Consider the following 17,164-nt stretch of genomic DNA (forward strand, 5'->3'; position numbering starts at 1 on the left):
ATACACGTACTAGAAAGAAAAAGATTCATGTTCTTCTAACCTGACATAATTGCTTTAGAAAAATAACAAACATAAAAATAAAAAATACAGGAATGAACAAAGTAGAAGTAAACAGGTGAACTAATGCTCACAGTTTTTGTTTATCACAATTACCTATTAACATGAACTCGGATTGAGGTAGGAACAGATTGCAAAGATGTGATCTGCACAAGAGTAACATTGTATATTTGTTTGGAAATTTTACACTTTAATAAAAGTAAAAGTACTTCACGATTTAGAGTTGAATTAATCCTTGCATAAAAAAAGAATTTCACATATATGGCACTTCGTATTGATTTTAGCGTAGCATATGATATACATTGTTCGAAGCTCTTCATTTCGAAGCAATATAATGCTTTCAAGTGTTCAATGCTCCCTCTATCTCTCTCTCTCTCCATCATCGAGAATCGAACATTTGAAAAAATGAAGTACTGGCTGTAAATCCTCTATCAGTGAGACACCACACTCCTCAAACCTAAAATGTAATAGGTTTGTACATTATGTAAAGACCCTGAACAAATAAAGATACGTTTCACAAATATGACCTTTCTCGATAAGAGGTATCAGCGTATAGAATTAAATGGGATGAAAGCATGAATTTCACAACAAATTTTATCTACAGGGAATTTAAATTCCTTTTCTTTTTATTTTAATATATGTATATATACACAAATATTTACAATTTTCTTTCATTTTTCTTCATTTTGGCTTTTTATGGTAGTCCAAATATCACTTCACCTTTAACCATTTCTTTTCTTTTATCATTTCACTTTGGTTTCGCATACACTTACCCTCTAAGTCTCATTTTACCCCCAAAATCGTTTTATCTACACTTTCTCTTTCTTTTTTTCCTTTTGATAAAGTTCTAATAGCATCACATTGACACAATCATCGTATGTGTGCCATCTTCTTTTTATCAATTTATTGTTTGGACAGACACTAGAAATATAGTACATCTTTTTGTTTCCTCTTCTTCTGATTTTATCTTCACAATACCCTACAATGGTCATTGCAACACTACGGGGGAATGGCATCATCTTTTCTGGAAATAAAGAAATACAAATTTTTATTATCAGAAAATATAAACTAATCTTCAAAAAGTACACTTATCTTATAGCAACATACTATACTTATAAAATTATTTCTTCCCGTAATGAGAAAGAACAAGAACGAGAAATAACAAGTATTCTTGACATTCTTTCATTGTATGTACATTTTCTTATACTCTGTTCAAAATAAGAAACGAATTGACATTTAGACAAAAACTGTTACTCTGTTGCCTCATAATGAGTATATCACTGAATTGTCCTCTTAAAATTATTTTCCATTAGAGAGGGTAAAGTTGTAGAGGATGCCTTAGTGGCCTACTCATGATTGTGACAACAGAATAACAGTTTTTCTCTAAATGTCAATTCGTTTCTTAATTTGAGCATAGTATAGTATAAAAACAACACCTATTCATTAGTTTTCTTTTCTCTTAAGCAAATACCACACGATAACAGTAAATATCACATCTTCATGCAATTTAATTATTAATTCGAAACTCTAGTTTAGTTCTTGAAATACTACAATAATTATGACTCACATAGCACCGATGTTGAACAAAACGTTAAACTATATTTACTTAGCACGAAAAATCAAAATTAACTTTTTTACTTCCATCCTTCCTTCTTTCTTATTTTTAAAAAAGAAATTCGTACAGTTAATACTATAAACTATCATTTTTTACCAACGATATTCCTATACTAACTAATAGTTTTCTCTTTTTTTAAAGCAAATACTATAAACTATCATTTTTTACCAACGATATTCCTATACTAACTAATAGTTTTCTCTTTTTTAAAAGCAAACAACCGTACCGGTGAATATTGCAACTGTATACATTTGACTTATACTTGGAACATCTGAGTTCAATTCCTGATAGTAGCTTATATATCATTTCAATTCCCCGTTTGAATCTTGTAAATATAGGTTTACATCTCATACATCTTTGGTATTGAATGTTATTAATATCTTTAACGAACCGCAGTAACCTATTCGTGCAGTTTGAATCTCTAATGATTGTATCTTGCAAGAAAAAAGGTTTTACGAATAATGTATTCTAATGAACAAAACACCGTATCTATAGGTTTTTCTTTATCTTAACTTAAAAATAAAAAGAAGCAAATGTTTCACCTAAAAGAAATAAGTAAATATTAATATTATCATACATATTTTAAAAGACGAAAAGCAGATATGGATCTTTTTTTTTATCTGAAAGAAAGATAAAACTTACCTATTCGTAAAAGAGAGAGAGTTGCGTCACTGCTCTTTGATCAGTGTTTCGTCTTCGATCAGATTTGACCGTAGAAAATGTTGCTTCAGGTAGTTTTCAGCGTCTCTTAAAGACGTATCCTCTTTTTTAAAGTGTACTGTAAAGAAACAAGAATAATCAGTTACTTTACGCGGTGAACATGAACTTGTTTCCTGGAAGAAAAACAAGTAACTATAATTGCAACACTAACAATCTTCATATTTTAAGAAGATATAAAAATCCTAAATAAAACAATACCTATCATTAATTGTCTTTTCTCTTAAGCAAATACCATTTGATACCAGTAAAGATCGCAATTTCAGTCAATATGCAATCTAATTATTCATTCAATAACTCCAGTTTACTTCTTGAAATACTACAATAATTTATGACTCACATAGCTTCGGTGTTGATCAAAACGTTAAACTATATTTTCTTAGCACGAAAAGTCAAAGTTAACTTTTCTTTCCTTCCTTCTTTCTTATTTTTTAGAAAAGAAATTCGTACAGTTAATACTATATATTTTTTACCAATGGTATTTTTTATCAATATTCCTATACTAACCAATAGTTTTCTCTTCTTTAAAGCAAATAACCGTTCCATTGAATATTGCATCTGTATGCATTTGACTTATTCTTGTAACACACGAATTCAATTCCCGGTGGTAACTTATATAATTTCAATACTTCGTTTTGAATTTTGTAAAAAAAAGAAGCAAATGTTTTACCTAAAAGAAATAAGTAATTATTAATATTATCATACATATTCTAAAAGACGAAAAGCAGTTATGGATCTTTTTTTTTATCCGAAAGAAAGCTATAAAACTTATTTATTTGTAAAAGAGAGATAGAGAGAGAGAGATGATCTTTGATCAGTGTTTCGTCTTCGTACCTGTTTGATCGTAGAAAATCTTGATTCAGTGTCTCTTGAAGACGTATCCTCTTTTAAAGTGTACTGTAAAGAAACAAGAATGAATCGTTAATTTACGTGGTGAACATGAATTGTTCCTTGAAAGAAAACAAGTATTTTATTTTAAATAAAAAGTAATTATTTATCTGTTATTGAAAACAGATATTTAAAACTTACCTATTGCTAAAAGATAGATGCGTCACATTCCTTTGAGCAGTTCATATTCTAACAGGTTTAAACGCAAGATAATCCTGTTTTCATTTCTTCTTCATATATATATATATATATATATATATATATATATATATATATATACGCATAATGTTGAGTAAAATACTATATATAGTTGCATATACATGGAAAGGTAAGGGAAATGACTAAGTGCTACCTTTGAAGTACAGTGAAATAATGAAAAGCAAATGAAAAGATAAAAGAGGAAAGCACAAAAGGGTTTTGAAAGTAATTATTTTTAAAAGTACAGAAATCACCTTGCATTTCCTCAGGGTGATAATATTGGCTTCTTGAGGAGTTTTGTAGAGTGCAGCAGCGCTCCTCACCCGCTGCTGAAAATTAATTACTTTCAAAACGAAAGTTTAACATTAAAAATGAATGACACCATTAAAAGATTGAAATCTATTGTACACGCTCATCATCATCATTGTTAAACATCGCAAGTTTACTTTTTTAATGAATGAACTACATACGTGTAAAGATAAATATTAAAAGTGAGAAGTGTTAATGTGATGATCTCACATCAAGTGACGTAATGCTGAACAACAAAAGATAGCATATATGTATAGAAAGAAACACTGACCTATCCTATATACAGAAGGAGTAGCAATGTAATATTCTGTGATATAATACATGATGCATTCTTACATAGCTCTGTACATGTTGACATTAGGTCCGCAATTTGAATTACACTATTAAAGATGTGCCTACACTTATATCCGGCTAATCGTTTCTGTAGCTATATCTGACTACCAAACTTTGAAAAATTGCACAAATCTGAATTTTTTTTCAGACGAACCTTTAATGCGAAAAAAAAGTTGCATCACATAATGGTCAACAAGATTTGATAAGTGATGACACTACGGATAAAAAATATCTATATCCTCCTAACTCTAACATTTCCTTAAGGTCAATGCTAGCAGGGTAATGTAAATCAAAAACCATTGCTGATAACGGGGTTGCGTGTACAAATTTCTAATTTCGATATCGTTTTTTCTAAATATAATGGTACATACTCTTTAAAGGAACATAAGATACCATAATTCCCTTGGTAATACTTAGATTGTGTAAACAAAGTAGCTGGAATTCCATCCGTTTGTAGTTTAGAAAAATGAACTGAATAGTTATGTACGAAGAACTTCATTTCAAATTCTATTTTAAAACAAACAAGAAAAACGTAATTCAAATGATAATACGTATAAGAATTTAAATAATCACTATCTATAGCAATTAGATACCACTTTAGAGTTGATTAAATTCCCCATTCATTATCAATTCTTTGAAAAACTTAGTCTAGAAGGCCTAGGTTTGATTATATAAGACATAAATCTACAAATCAACGTGGAATACGTACTACATTATCTATCATCGATAGTCGAAAAGCACTGAAATAATAATCAAAATCACTACTATTAAACTATATAAATACTATACTTATAAAATGATTTCTTCCCGTAATGTTAAAGAGCAAGAAATAAAGCCCTACATATACTAGCAGTAATAGTAACTAAATAACTAGCTACCGAATATATAATACAATGCTAATCACTATATTCGGGTAAATATTACATTTAAAATTCATTCTATTCTACAATAATCAGAATATCTCGATGCTATACGAAACATGAATCTACAGATTAACTTGGAATCCAAACATTCATTATCAATTTCTTTGAAAAACTTAGTCTAGAAGGACTAGGTTTGATTATATAAGACGTAAATCTACAGCCTAACGTGGAATTCAATCTACATTAACTATCATCAAGAGTCGAACTCAGGTTTCCCATAATATAGACACGCACATCCACGAAAAACAATGAAATAATTAATTCCAATACTAATACTATCTACGTTACGAAAATATCACTTAAATAAGCACTGAAATAATAATCAAAAATCACTACTATTAAACTATATAAATACTATACTTATAAAATGAATTCTTTCCGTAATTTTAAAGAGCAAGAAATAAAGTCCTACATATACTAACAGTAATAGTAATTAAATAACTAGCTATGGAATATATAATACAATGCTTAATTAAATAACTAGCTATGGAATATATAATACAATGCTAAACACTATAATCAGGTCAATATTACATTTAAAATTCATTCTATTCTACAAGAATCAGAATATCTCGAGGCTATACGAAACATGAATCTACAGATTAAATTGGAATCAATCAAGAGTCGAACTCAAGTTTCCTACACAGAAAATACGTGCTCTAAGTGATTTGACGCGAATATGTATTGTTTTCAGCAAGTAGTGTCAAAGAACAAGAAAATAAATTCCTACATATAATAACGTAATAGTAAACTAAATAATAAACCTGTATAACTCAATGCTAAACACTATATCCAAGGAAATATTATATTAAATTGCATTCTATTCTAAAAGAATCAGAATATCTCCGACGATATATCAGACAAAAATCTGAGCCATATAATCTTTCTGTACAAACGAAAAAGAAAGAATTCTATAATTGACAAATTTTCTTTTTCGCATTACTAATTTCAATATCGTTTTTTCTGAATATAATGTTACACACTCTTTAAAGTAACATAAGACTCCATAAATCCCTTGGTAATACTTAGATTTTGTAAACAAAGTAGCTGGAATTCCATCCATTTGTAGTTTAGGAAAATGAACTGAACAGTTATGTATGAGGAACTTCATTTCAAATTCTATTTTAAGACAAACAAGAAAAACGTAATTCAAATGATAATACGTATAAGAATTTAAATAATCACTATTTTTAGCAATTAAGTATCACATTAGAGGTAAATAAATTCCCCATTCATTATCAATTCTTTGAAAAACTTAGTCTAGAAGGATTAGATTTGATTTGATTATATAAGACGTAAATCTACAGCCTAACGTGGAATTCGATCTACACTAATTATCATCAAGAGTCGAACTCAGGTTTCCCATAATATAGACACGTACATCCACGAAAAACAATGAAATAATTAATTCCAATACTAATACTATCTACGTTACGAAAATATCGCTTAAATAAGCACTGAAATAATAATCAAAAATCACTACTATTAAACTATATAAATACTATACTTATAAAATGAATTCTTTCCGTAATTTTAAAGAGCAAGAAATAAAGTCCTACATATACTAACAGTAATAGTAATTAAATAACTAGCTATGGAATATATAATACAATGCTTAATTAAATAACTAGCTATGGAATATATAATACAATGCTAAACACTATAATCAGGTCAATATTACATTTAAAATTCATTCTATTCTACAAGAATCAGAATATCTCGAGGCTATACGAAACATGAATCTACAGATTAAATTGGAATCAATCAAGAGTCGAACTCAAGTTTCCTACACAGAAAATACGTGCTCTAAGTGATTTGACGCGAATATGTATTGTTTTCAGCAAGTAGTGTCAAAGAACAAGAAAATAAATTCCTACATATAATAACGTAAAAGTAAACTAAATAATAAACCTGAATAACTCAATGCTAAACACTATATCCATGGAAATATTATATTAAATTGCATTCTATTCTAAAAGAATCAGAATATCTCCGATGATATATGAGACAAAAATCTGAGTCATATAATCTTTCTGTACAAACGAAAAAGAAAGTATTCTATAGTTGACAAATTTTCTTTTTCGCATTAACTTGGGAACAAATGAATTAATCTGTTTTTCTTGTCACGTTATCTTTGGAATAGTCATAATTTGATAGCTTGTCAAATTTGGTACTGTAATAGGAAAAGAAATTTTCTCAACTGAAGAATACTTTTTCTTAGCTGTCCGTACGTTAAGTGATTACCCGTGAAGATGTATTGCTTTTAAGACAAACAAGAAAAGGTAATTCAGATGACAAATTACATTAGCCATGTGTTACGTTTTTTGAACAAATCTGCGAAAGCGGATAGGTCTATCAGTGTAGTATTCTGTGATATAATGCATGATGCATTCTTACACATTTCTTCACATGTTGACAATAGGTCCGCAATTTGAATTACACTATTAAAGATGCACCTACACTTATATCTGGCTAATCGTTCCTGTAGCTGTATCTGATTACCCACACCTTGATAAATTGCACAAATCTGAAATTTTTCAGATGAACCTTTAATGCGAAAAAAAGTTGCATCACGTAATGGCCAGCAAGTTTTGATAAGTGATGACACTACGGATAAAAAATATCTATGTCCTCCTAACTCTAGCATTTCCTGAAAGTCAATGCTAGCAGGGGTAATATAAATCAAAAACCATCGCTGATAACGGGATTGCGTGTACAAATTTCTAATTTCAATATCTTTCTTTTCTGAATATGATGGTACATACTCCTTAAAGGAACATAAGACACCATAATTCCCTTGGTAATACTTAGATTGTGTAAACAAAGTAGCTGGAGTTCCATCAGCCTGAAGTATAGGAAAATGAACTGAATGGTTATGTAATAGGGACTCCATTTCAAATTATATTTTAAAGACAGACAAGAAAAGTTAATTCAAATGAGGAATTACAACGTGAAATGCTAATACGTATAATAATTCAAATAATCACTATCTATAGAAATTAGGTAGCACCTTAGAGATGATTAAAAGAGAAAGAAAGAGAGAATAGCAACTATGTTTTATCTTACTAAAACGTAGAGTTTCAGTATGCTGACAATCTCTTCTAATACACAGATGAGCACAACACAATTCGTAAAGGTCTACTTCACACACTTCACTCTGTTCAATGGTTTTATTCTACATTCGTATGACGTCAAATAAAAACGTCACACGAAATTTAATCATTTCAAATATTACATTTCAATACAACCGTTTCTTCTTTCTTTTTAAAAATAATGATTTAATGTATACTTACACCGCAGCGACATGACGAAGCACTCACCTATCTGAGAAAGGAGCCTTACGAAATTTCACAAGCCCTAATCAGAATTTCATGTCTTTCATCTCTACATTCTTCAGGAAATGTCCTAATCGAAGAACAAATATATTTAATTACATCAACAAGAATAAACTGATACCAACGTGATTAAATGTACTCAGCGAAAATAGAATTTCTCACAAACACACGAACAAAAAATTCATAAATCCCATATATACATTAAAGGTAAACGCAATCGCAAAGCAATACGATCACTTATATCTGAAGTCAAAAATAAAGCAAGTTTATTATGATAACTGTTTTCAAGAAACATATGAGCTTTTCCAAACGAATAAAATCTCCCCACCTCTCCCCTGCTACATTTAATATCCTTATTCAATTTCATTTCCTTATTCACACACATTATTTGATAGATGTATCAAAATATCATCTTTAGTAAATCTTATCTATTAACAGACTTATTTTTCATTACACAAACTCAGCGTTTTCGCATTCAGATTACACTATCTTCAGTCGCACGTGAGTATGTTCGTATGTGAAGCCGACAACAAACATACATGTAATCTCAAATGCTGTATACGTTTGAAAATACGATATTCACGATTCATGCAATGCGATATTCCCCTGAGCAACTAAGGTCTATTCGATCAAAGAACAGTCTGCAAACAAATTCTATTCCCATGAACACTTACAAGTGAATTCGTGAGAATCCCAAGACCAAATTAGATAAAACAAATAGTTCATAACCTACAGACATTTCGTGGGGGCGTAATCTTTTGTGCTATGGGAATGTTATAGCGCAATATCTCATCACGGCTTCAACTTAAGTGATTTTAATTACTTGTCATGTGAATATCCATATAATACTTTTCACATGCAATACAATCAACCCTGATGATTTGAGCATACACATTTTCTCATCCTACGTTTTTAAAACATTATGATATGCTATGAGAAGTGCTTCCGCTACCAATACGTTTTAAAAACATCCATGAACCACAACAATCGTCTTATCAACTCAATTTCCTGAGAAGGTTCCAGACGAAAATTTTCCAGCCGTTTCGTGAGAATAAGATCAGGTCACACTCCTCAAAACTCTTCGCAGAAAACCTGGGAACTTCTATTCTTAGCATTACAAGATGGATCTGGGGGCTGAGGTGGGGAATCTAGCTACCCAATACAAGACGACTAGAAAAAAATACGATAAGTTTTTTTAAAAAAATAAAATCTAATCTATATGCGAGGCACTGACATTCAGTGAAAGAGTGTTCACCTCACGGTGGATTACTCCATGAAATTCTTTTTTTCATGCGAGGATTAATTCAACTCTAAATCGTGAAGTCTCGCGTTCGATTCCGATGAGAGAACTTTCAAAATAAAAGCATATTTAGGGTTCTGATTTGATTCTTAGTGAAAGAGCATTAAATATTTCTATTTCGTTCCTTTCCGTGAAGTACTGGTCTCGCGTTCGATTCCGATGAGAGAACTTTCAAAATAAAAGCATATATTAGGGTTCTGGTTCGATTCTTAGTGAAAGAGCATTAAATATTTCTATTTCGTTCCTTTCTGTCGTGAAACGATGTGCTATATACGTGAAATTCTTTTTTTTTTTCATGCAAGGATTAATTCAACTCAATGGTCGTGAAGTACAGGTCTTGCGTTTGATTCTCAGGTCTTGCGTTTGATTCCCGTGTCCTGCTGGTTCGATCCTCGTTGAGAAAACATTACACATTTTAAGACATGAAAGTCATTCGATCCTTTCTGTCGTGAAAACGAAGTGAAATTCTTTTTTTTTCATGCAAGGACTAGTTCAACTTTAAAATCATGAAGTACCAAATTCGATCCCAGCTCCCTACCAAAGTAGAATTTTGTGTAAAGTCTTTATTTCATAAGTTAGCGAAGCTACAATCAAGATTAGTTGTCTGCTTCACTTTCACTCCCAAAATAATAATAATAATAATATGATGCTGTATTTTTTAAATTTTATTTTTATGGTTGTTATTTATGTTTTAATACCACTTTGGTCCGGGTTCGATTCTCGATGATAGAGAGAGAAAGGGATCATTGAACACTTGAAAACATTATAGTGCTTCGAAATGAAGAGCTTCGAACAATGTGCATATCATATGCTACGCTAAAATCAATACATGAAATTCTTTTTTTTTTTTATGCAAGAATTAATTCAACTCTAAATCGTGAAGTACTGGTCTTGCGTTCAATTTCAATGAGAGAGCTTTCAAAATGAAAACATATTTAGTGTACAGGTTCGATTCTCGATGAGAAAGCATTGAATATTTTAAGACATTAAGTATGCTCTTCGCTATTCAATACATAACGAAAAGACGAAAATCAATCAATCAATTGGGAAGCTTCGAACTTGATATTCAATCAATTGGAAAGCTTCGAACGTGATAGACGTCCAAGAGTATGAGCATAGTAACAACGTTCGCTTGCGTTCTTCGCAGGAGGGAGTGAAGTGGATGTGCTTTGGTGGGGGTTCAAATCCATAACGAAAAGACAAAAATCAATCAATCAATCAATTGGGAAGCTTCCATCATGATAACTAATAGAACTCTCATCCATCCAAGAGCATTTAGCTATTCAATACATAGCGAAAAGCAAAAATCAATCAATCAACCAATTGGGAAGCTTCGCCGTCCAAGAGTATGAGCATAGTAACAACGTTCCCTTACGTTCTTCGCAGGAGGAAGTGGAGGGGTTTGGGATTCAAATTCATAACGAAAAACCAATCAATCAATCCATTGGGAAGCTTCGATCATGATAACTAATAGGACTCTGACCCGGCCAACAGTATGAGCATCCAAGACTATGAAGGCCAAGAGCATCTAGCTATTCAATACATAACGAAAAGCAAAAATCAATCAATCAATCATGAAGCTTCGATCATGATAACTGATAGGACTATGATCCCTCCAAGAGTATGACCACCCAAGACGATAAAGCCATCCAAGACTATCACCATAACAACAAACTGTTCTCATACACGTTCAGATAAACCAAAATTTTCCCACGCACTTCTCTGGTAGCCGTAAAAGGCTATGACCATAGCAACTAAAGGCTTGTCGAAACTTGCCTCCCAATTCCAGGAAATGATACCGAATTCTAAGAACGGGAGGGATCAAATTTCAGCCATAGTGCCTCATATCTACTACAGCATCATTTTGTGAGAGTTCATATTATTACCCCTCACACATACATAATACACACACACACACACACACATACACACACACACACACACACACACACACACAAACACACACACAGAGAGAGATTCGAAACCACAGGAGAGTTGAAATGGATTTTTCCCCCACTTGAGGTTACGAAAAAGTGAAATTTACTTAAATTCCCTTTATTTCCATTTGAAAAGTAACTTTTTCCCCTCATTTCTCCGCACATTTCGCACCCTGCACACACACACACACACACCTCCTTAAAATGTTATATATACTAACGTAAACACCATTCATTACTACCAAAGTAGTGTTACTTCCAACGAAACCATAAATTTTAAAAGGGCGTGTCAAAAAATAACGAAGAATGTTCTTACCTTTTCGAGGTGATGTGAGGTGATTTTAGTTTAGCATCCCTTTTCAGCAGCGAGGCTATATGAGACGTGGACCTACTGATTAACGTGGAATCCAAACCACATGAGCTCCCGCCGGGAATTGAACCCGGGTCTCCCACGCCAAAGGCGCGTACGCTAACCGCTTAGCCACGAGGGAGCTCTCTTACATTTTTGAATCTGAACTACAAAAATGGTGTCTCGCAATGTATATGGAGGTTACAGTAGATCTTAGTCGTATTTTTCTGGCACAGTCTACATAAAAATAAGGCGATGCCTATTTTTAATTATTACTTTGGATGAAAATCATGAGGAGATTGGCTTCACCTTACTAAATTTAATCTGAAGCCAAACACCTTGAGCTACTAAAATTTCAATAACTCCGTTAAATTTAAAGATAGAGAAAAGATATTGGTACCGTTGGAAAGCTCTCATTATGCTCTACCCCGTTTATTTGAGGTATGTTTATGGTATCTCTTATAGTTTCGTAGTTATCTTCGAATAAATGATAATAGTGTACGAAAAAAAATCGAAATTTCGAAAAACCTGCGCCATATTTAAAAATGGCGGCACTATGTTTCGATGTTACGAATGTTTCTTGATTACAGTGTTCATTGTCTTGAATTCGGTACAAGAATGAAGTTTCTAGCTTCATTTAATGATAAGATATTCGTGTTTTAGGTAAATATGGCATTTTCGCATGGCCGCCATATTGAATTTCCAATTTGCCAACTTATGCCCGGGTTGCCAGATGATCACCCAAGATTTTTTCCATTACTGAGACGTGTCTTACTTGGATCTGAAGAGAAACTTAGTCCACCTCAAAATTCCTACGGGTCTTATGGACAGGGTCTGTATTAATAGCCTCATGTCTAGAGCACCCGCTTCCCATATACATAATAGGAGGTCAAATATTACTGGGAGTGCAACTAAATCCCTAGCTAAGGTCGATGAGATTGCTCTAGGAGGTTGATATGTATTCCCCATGTTGATTCCCGTGGTTGCGTTTCGTGCCAGTCCGAACTTGGTTTACGGTGTCTTAATTCAAGGAGCTCCACAATTGACTCACGACACTGGGCAAAACCGAAAATTCTCTGCACTTGTCTCGAATAGAAAAGAGTACACGACGCCTCAACAGTAGAGCGCTCCTCTCTGTTGCGAGGGTTCCTTGTTCGTTCCCAGGCCATTTATGTTTGAGCTGAATAACATGGTGTTCGTGGATATTCCCGAGGTTGTCCCGTTTCCTTCCAGATTAAAATTGCATAAATTATTTCATAGTAATTTATTTTCTTTAATCACCTATCTCCTTGGGCCTAAAAAGCATAAATTTGGAAGGCAAAATTTAATTTCGTTAGAATGGAAAATCTAAAAAGTGAAATTTCAACAGGATGTACTTTTTAAGCTATATAAGGACGCAAAGCAAAATATCAACTTCCAAACCACAACCACATAGTTTTGTTTGACACTTTATAATGTTCAAACTAATCTGTTGCGCGTTTCGTTGGATGGGTGGAACAGAAATCTACGTTTTGCGGTCGTTAGAAGATTGAAAACACAAACTAAAACAAAGAAAAACACAAACTAAAACAAAAAACACGAACTAAAACAAAGAAAAACATACTCAAACAAAGAAAAACATTCAGTAAAACAAAGAGGAATACTAAATGAGGAAATAACACTAAAACAAAGAATGTTAATAATGAAAACGATAAAGAACATTAAAACTAAGAAGAACACTCACTAAAACAGATAAAAACACGAAATAAGCAAAGAACACTAACTAAAAAAATGAAAATAAAGTAAAACAAAGTACGTAACTTTATCAAATCTGGACTGGTCTGCATTAATGATCTGCTTTGGAGTCAACTCGTGCTCTGTGATGAAAGACAGTTTCTTGAACAAAGTCTGCGATGCCTTCAGCAGTAGTAAAAAGAGACTGACGAACAGAACAAATTACTAATGTTTTTTTTTTTTTTTAATTTTTAAATATAGGCAAAAAGACCAAATTTCGTACTGAAAGTTCCAAATTCATTAAAAGTAGTGTTTTAACACACACTAAATTAGGAAAAGGGAAGAAACCTAAAAATAATATCAAAATTCTGAACATTTCGTAATAGGATCTACCGGCGTTTGCTGGATCGACATTCTACTCTTTATATTAAGCAAATATGTATACAGTTCACATTTTGAAGAATGATGTATTGAGAATATACGTTTACTTTTGGCTACACTGTTTTCCTGAATCTCACCCTCGGAATGCAAGGGATGGTGGAAGAAATATAGGGGTTGAAAGCGGAAAGCAAATCCCGCATCTTCTACCTCATTGCTTGAGATAGTTGAAAGAGGGAAATCATTTGCTGTTATTTGACATTAAATTGGTAGGGGCTCTGGATAAGAGGATCTCCTTCCCTCCACTAAACACGGAACAGCCGTCCCCTCTCTATGAAGAATGGTAACAAAGTATTAGAGCTACGCTTCGACCCTCGGACGAAGGAATGTGCTCTGTCTGCTAGGTTAGGGTAACAACGAGCATACCGCACATACTACATCGGATTTTTATTTGTTGTATGTTGATTCCTCATGACGTCAAACCAACGAAGCTCTGATTCATGATAGAAATGTTATGAAACATATTCTATGTTTAAAACCGATGTATCGTTTACCTTATAATAAGCCTCTATGGAAAGCTGTTATAAAGGTATCCTTAGCGTAAAAAGGAAGTGTCACAGTCAATGAGCAACGCTAATTCCTAATAGTTAACACTTTCCGCTCTGCTTCCTCACTCCGATAGATGGTACTAGCACGGAGGTCTGACTGCCACAAAGGAAAGTAAGATGAAATGAAATGAAATTTTTGAGTTTTACGTCCCACGATTATGCCGGTTAGACTAAAGGAGACGGTGACTATGAGAAAAGAATGAAATGGTGAAATGAAGAAAGTGGGAGGAAACGGGAGAACCCCGAGGAAACCCACGCACACGGTGTTTGTCCACCACAAAGTTCACTTGGCGGGAGCAGGGTTTGAACCCGCGTCCCCATGCACCAGAGGTGAAAGAAAGTAAGATGAAATTGATGCCCATACCTAGAATAAACCTCAAACCTGCCCACACCTCTCAATCTTGAAGACAACTCTCCTCCCTTGATCCTCCAAAGCATTGTTTTACAACTTCATAAATATTTTGAACATCTCTCTCTCTCTCTCTCTCTCTCTCTCTCTATATATATATATATATATATATATATATATATATATATATATATATATATATATATATATATATATATATATATATATATATATATATATAAGGTAGATGCAAGTAAATACTCCATGATAAGGGTCTTGGATTTTTTTATGGCTTTAATTTCCATGAAACACAAAGAACAAGACATGTGCGTTGCAGAGTAAAATTTTCTGTGTGTAGAAGATGGCAACGATGTGACTCAATTCTATTTTGTACCCAAGGTAAAAGAAAAAAGTGTTACAAAGTGGCGTAATTACCAACACCTACAGATAATTATGCCAAGTATAGAATACTACTAGAAACCTGTAATAAATCTTTCAGCTGTTTACATCGCCTGTATTATATGAACTCAAATATTACTACACAAGATGGCTGAAGCAAAAAATAGAATAACCAAAATGCAAGTTAAATAGATATGCGCACGAGTCGAGACATATCTCGAATTTCGTCTCGCCTCGACTCTAATTCGAGTTGAGACACACTTTGTAAAATTCGAGACGAGTTGAGACAAACGTATCTCTCGACTCGAATTTTTGACTCGAGTCGAGACTGCTCGTAAAAATCTCAACTCGACTCGAATGCCACGAATTTTTTTCTATAATTTTTAATATTATTTTGAAGAAAGTACTCACCCAGAAACACTCGGCACGAGAATTTCGGAAACTGCAGGACTTATTAGGTGTTCGAGGAGTGCTGTGGTGAGTGTCTTCAACAAGTTGCGAAACCAAAGGGAAACGACGTCCAAACGTCGAGGGGTTGGGTACCCCACCTCATTAAGATGTCGGACGTCGTAGGCTGGGCAGACTGGTAAAACAGGACAGGCAGAGAACTGCGTCGGATCTAACATCAAAGTTTAATGCTGGAAATTGGGGAATTGAGGAAATTAAGAGAAGAATACCATCAGATAAAACATGAGGCGACAGCTGTTCCTGCGAAGTAGAAAGTCAACCCTGTGTTCGTAGAAAAAGGCAACCCAAAGTGAAAAACACTTCGATGAACTGGTAAAAGATAATCAGTTTTCCAACACAGAGGCTTGTTTCAGGGTTAGTGTTTACAATAGAGACTTCTAGATATTGCGTGCAATGAAATAGAGAACCGTTTTATATCGTTACAGACAATTCTTAATGAATTTTCAATCATATTCTCAAAAGTGCTTGTGAACATTTCGGACAAAGAAATTTTAGTTAAGACTGAAAACTACAAAAGAAGTACCAGCAAGACCATGGTCCATTGCTACCTTTGGAATTAATTTCCTTTCGCACTGGACTTAGGAACCATATTTCAAAGATCAACACTGTTCTTGAATGGGCGATATTACTATACGTCGAGTTTAATACTATTGCCTCAAGTTATCCTGAAGTTTTGACTACTCTTGTTTTGTTCCTGACTTTACCCGTGACTGTCACTTCCGCTCTCAGTCTTACAGAGGATCAAGAGCTATTTAAGGTGTTCAGTGACACAGGAGAGAATGAACGACTTGGGAATGTTGGCAATCAACCATGATAGGGCTTCGATCATTGAAAAGAGAGATCTTACACGGGAGTTTCTGGATATGAAGTCGAGTAGGAAGGATTTCTTGTAAAACGTAAATGTTTGAATTTCTATTCCATAGGAAATAGAACACTAGGAATATTTCATTAAAATGTACTATTAAAAAAGTACTGAATATAGAGGGGGCTCTTTCAAATTTTCTTCGGGGTGGGGGGGGGAGCGAAATTTCAAGATCCGGTGTCACAGGGATTTTTTACCCCTGGAAACTTTTACCCCCTGGAAAGTTTTACCCCCTGGAAATCTTTACCCCCCTGTCGGTTTCTGATAATTTCAAAGGAAAAGTCAAAAGTTACATTAAAAATTCATATCATTGAAAGTGATCTCCCAGTGTATGCACTCACTTTGGTCAAGATGGCTTTAAATCCGAAGATTTGGTAGGGGGGTAAAAATTTCCTAGGAAATTATTACCTCCCTGTCGGCTATTGG

General features: G+C 33.3%; 1 protein-coding gene across 6 annotated transcripts in view; it reads right to left on the reverse strand.

Annotated features, from left to right (window-relative positions):
* LOC145668009 (uncharacterized) overlaps positions 1-17,164 on the reverse strand; it is a 254,550-nt gene that overhangs the window by 118,956 nt on the left and 118,430 nt on the right. The window contains exons 2-5 of one of the 6 annotated variants that reach the window (XM_081735459.1): positions 8,361-8,445; positions 3,224-3,286; positions 2,315-2,450; positions 831-1,081 (exon numbers count right to left, since the gene is read on the reverse strand). The exons of 2 other annotated variants lie outside the window; for them this stretch is intronic. The gene's annotated coding sequence lies outside the window, so the exon portion shown is untranslated. Of the gene's footprint in view, positions 1-830; positions 1,082-2,314; positions 2,451-3,223; positions 3,520-8,360; positions 8,446-17,164 lie in introns of those variants that run through there. 3 more of the 6 variants (XM_081735460.1, XM_081735462.1, XM_081735457.1) reach the window with 3 other exon arrangements.

Source organism: Thermobia domestica, chromosome 13 (assembly GCF_964235325.1).
Source record: "Thermobia domestica chromosome 13, izTheDome1.hap1.1, whole genome shotgun sequence".
Taxonomy (NCBI): Eukaryota; Metazoa; Arthropoda; class Insecta; order Zygentoma; family Lepismatidae; genus Thermobia; species Thermobia domestica.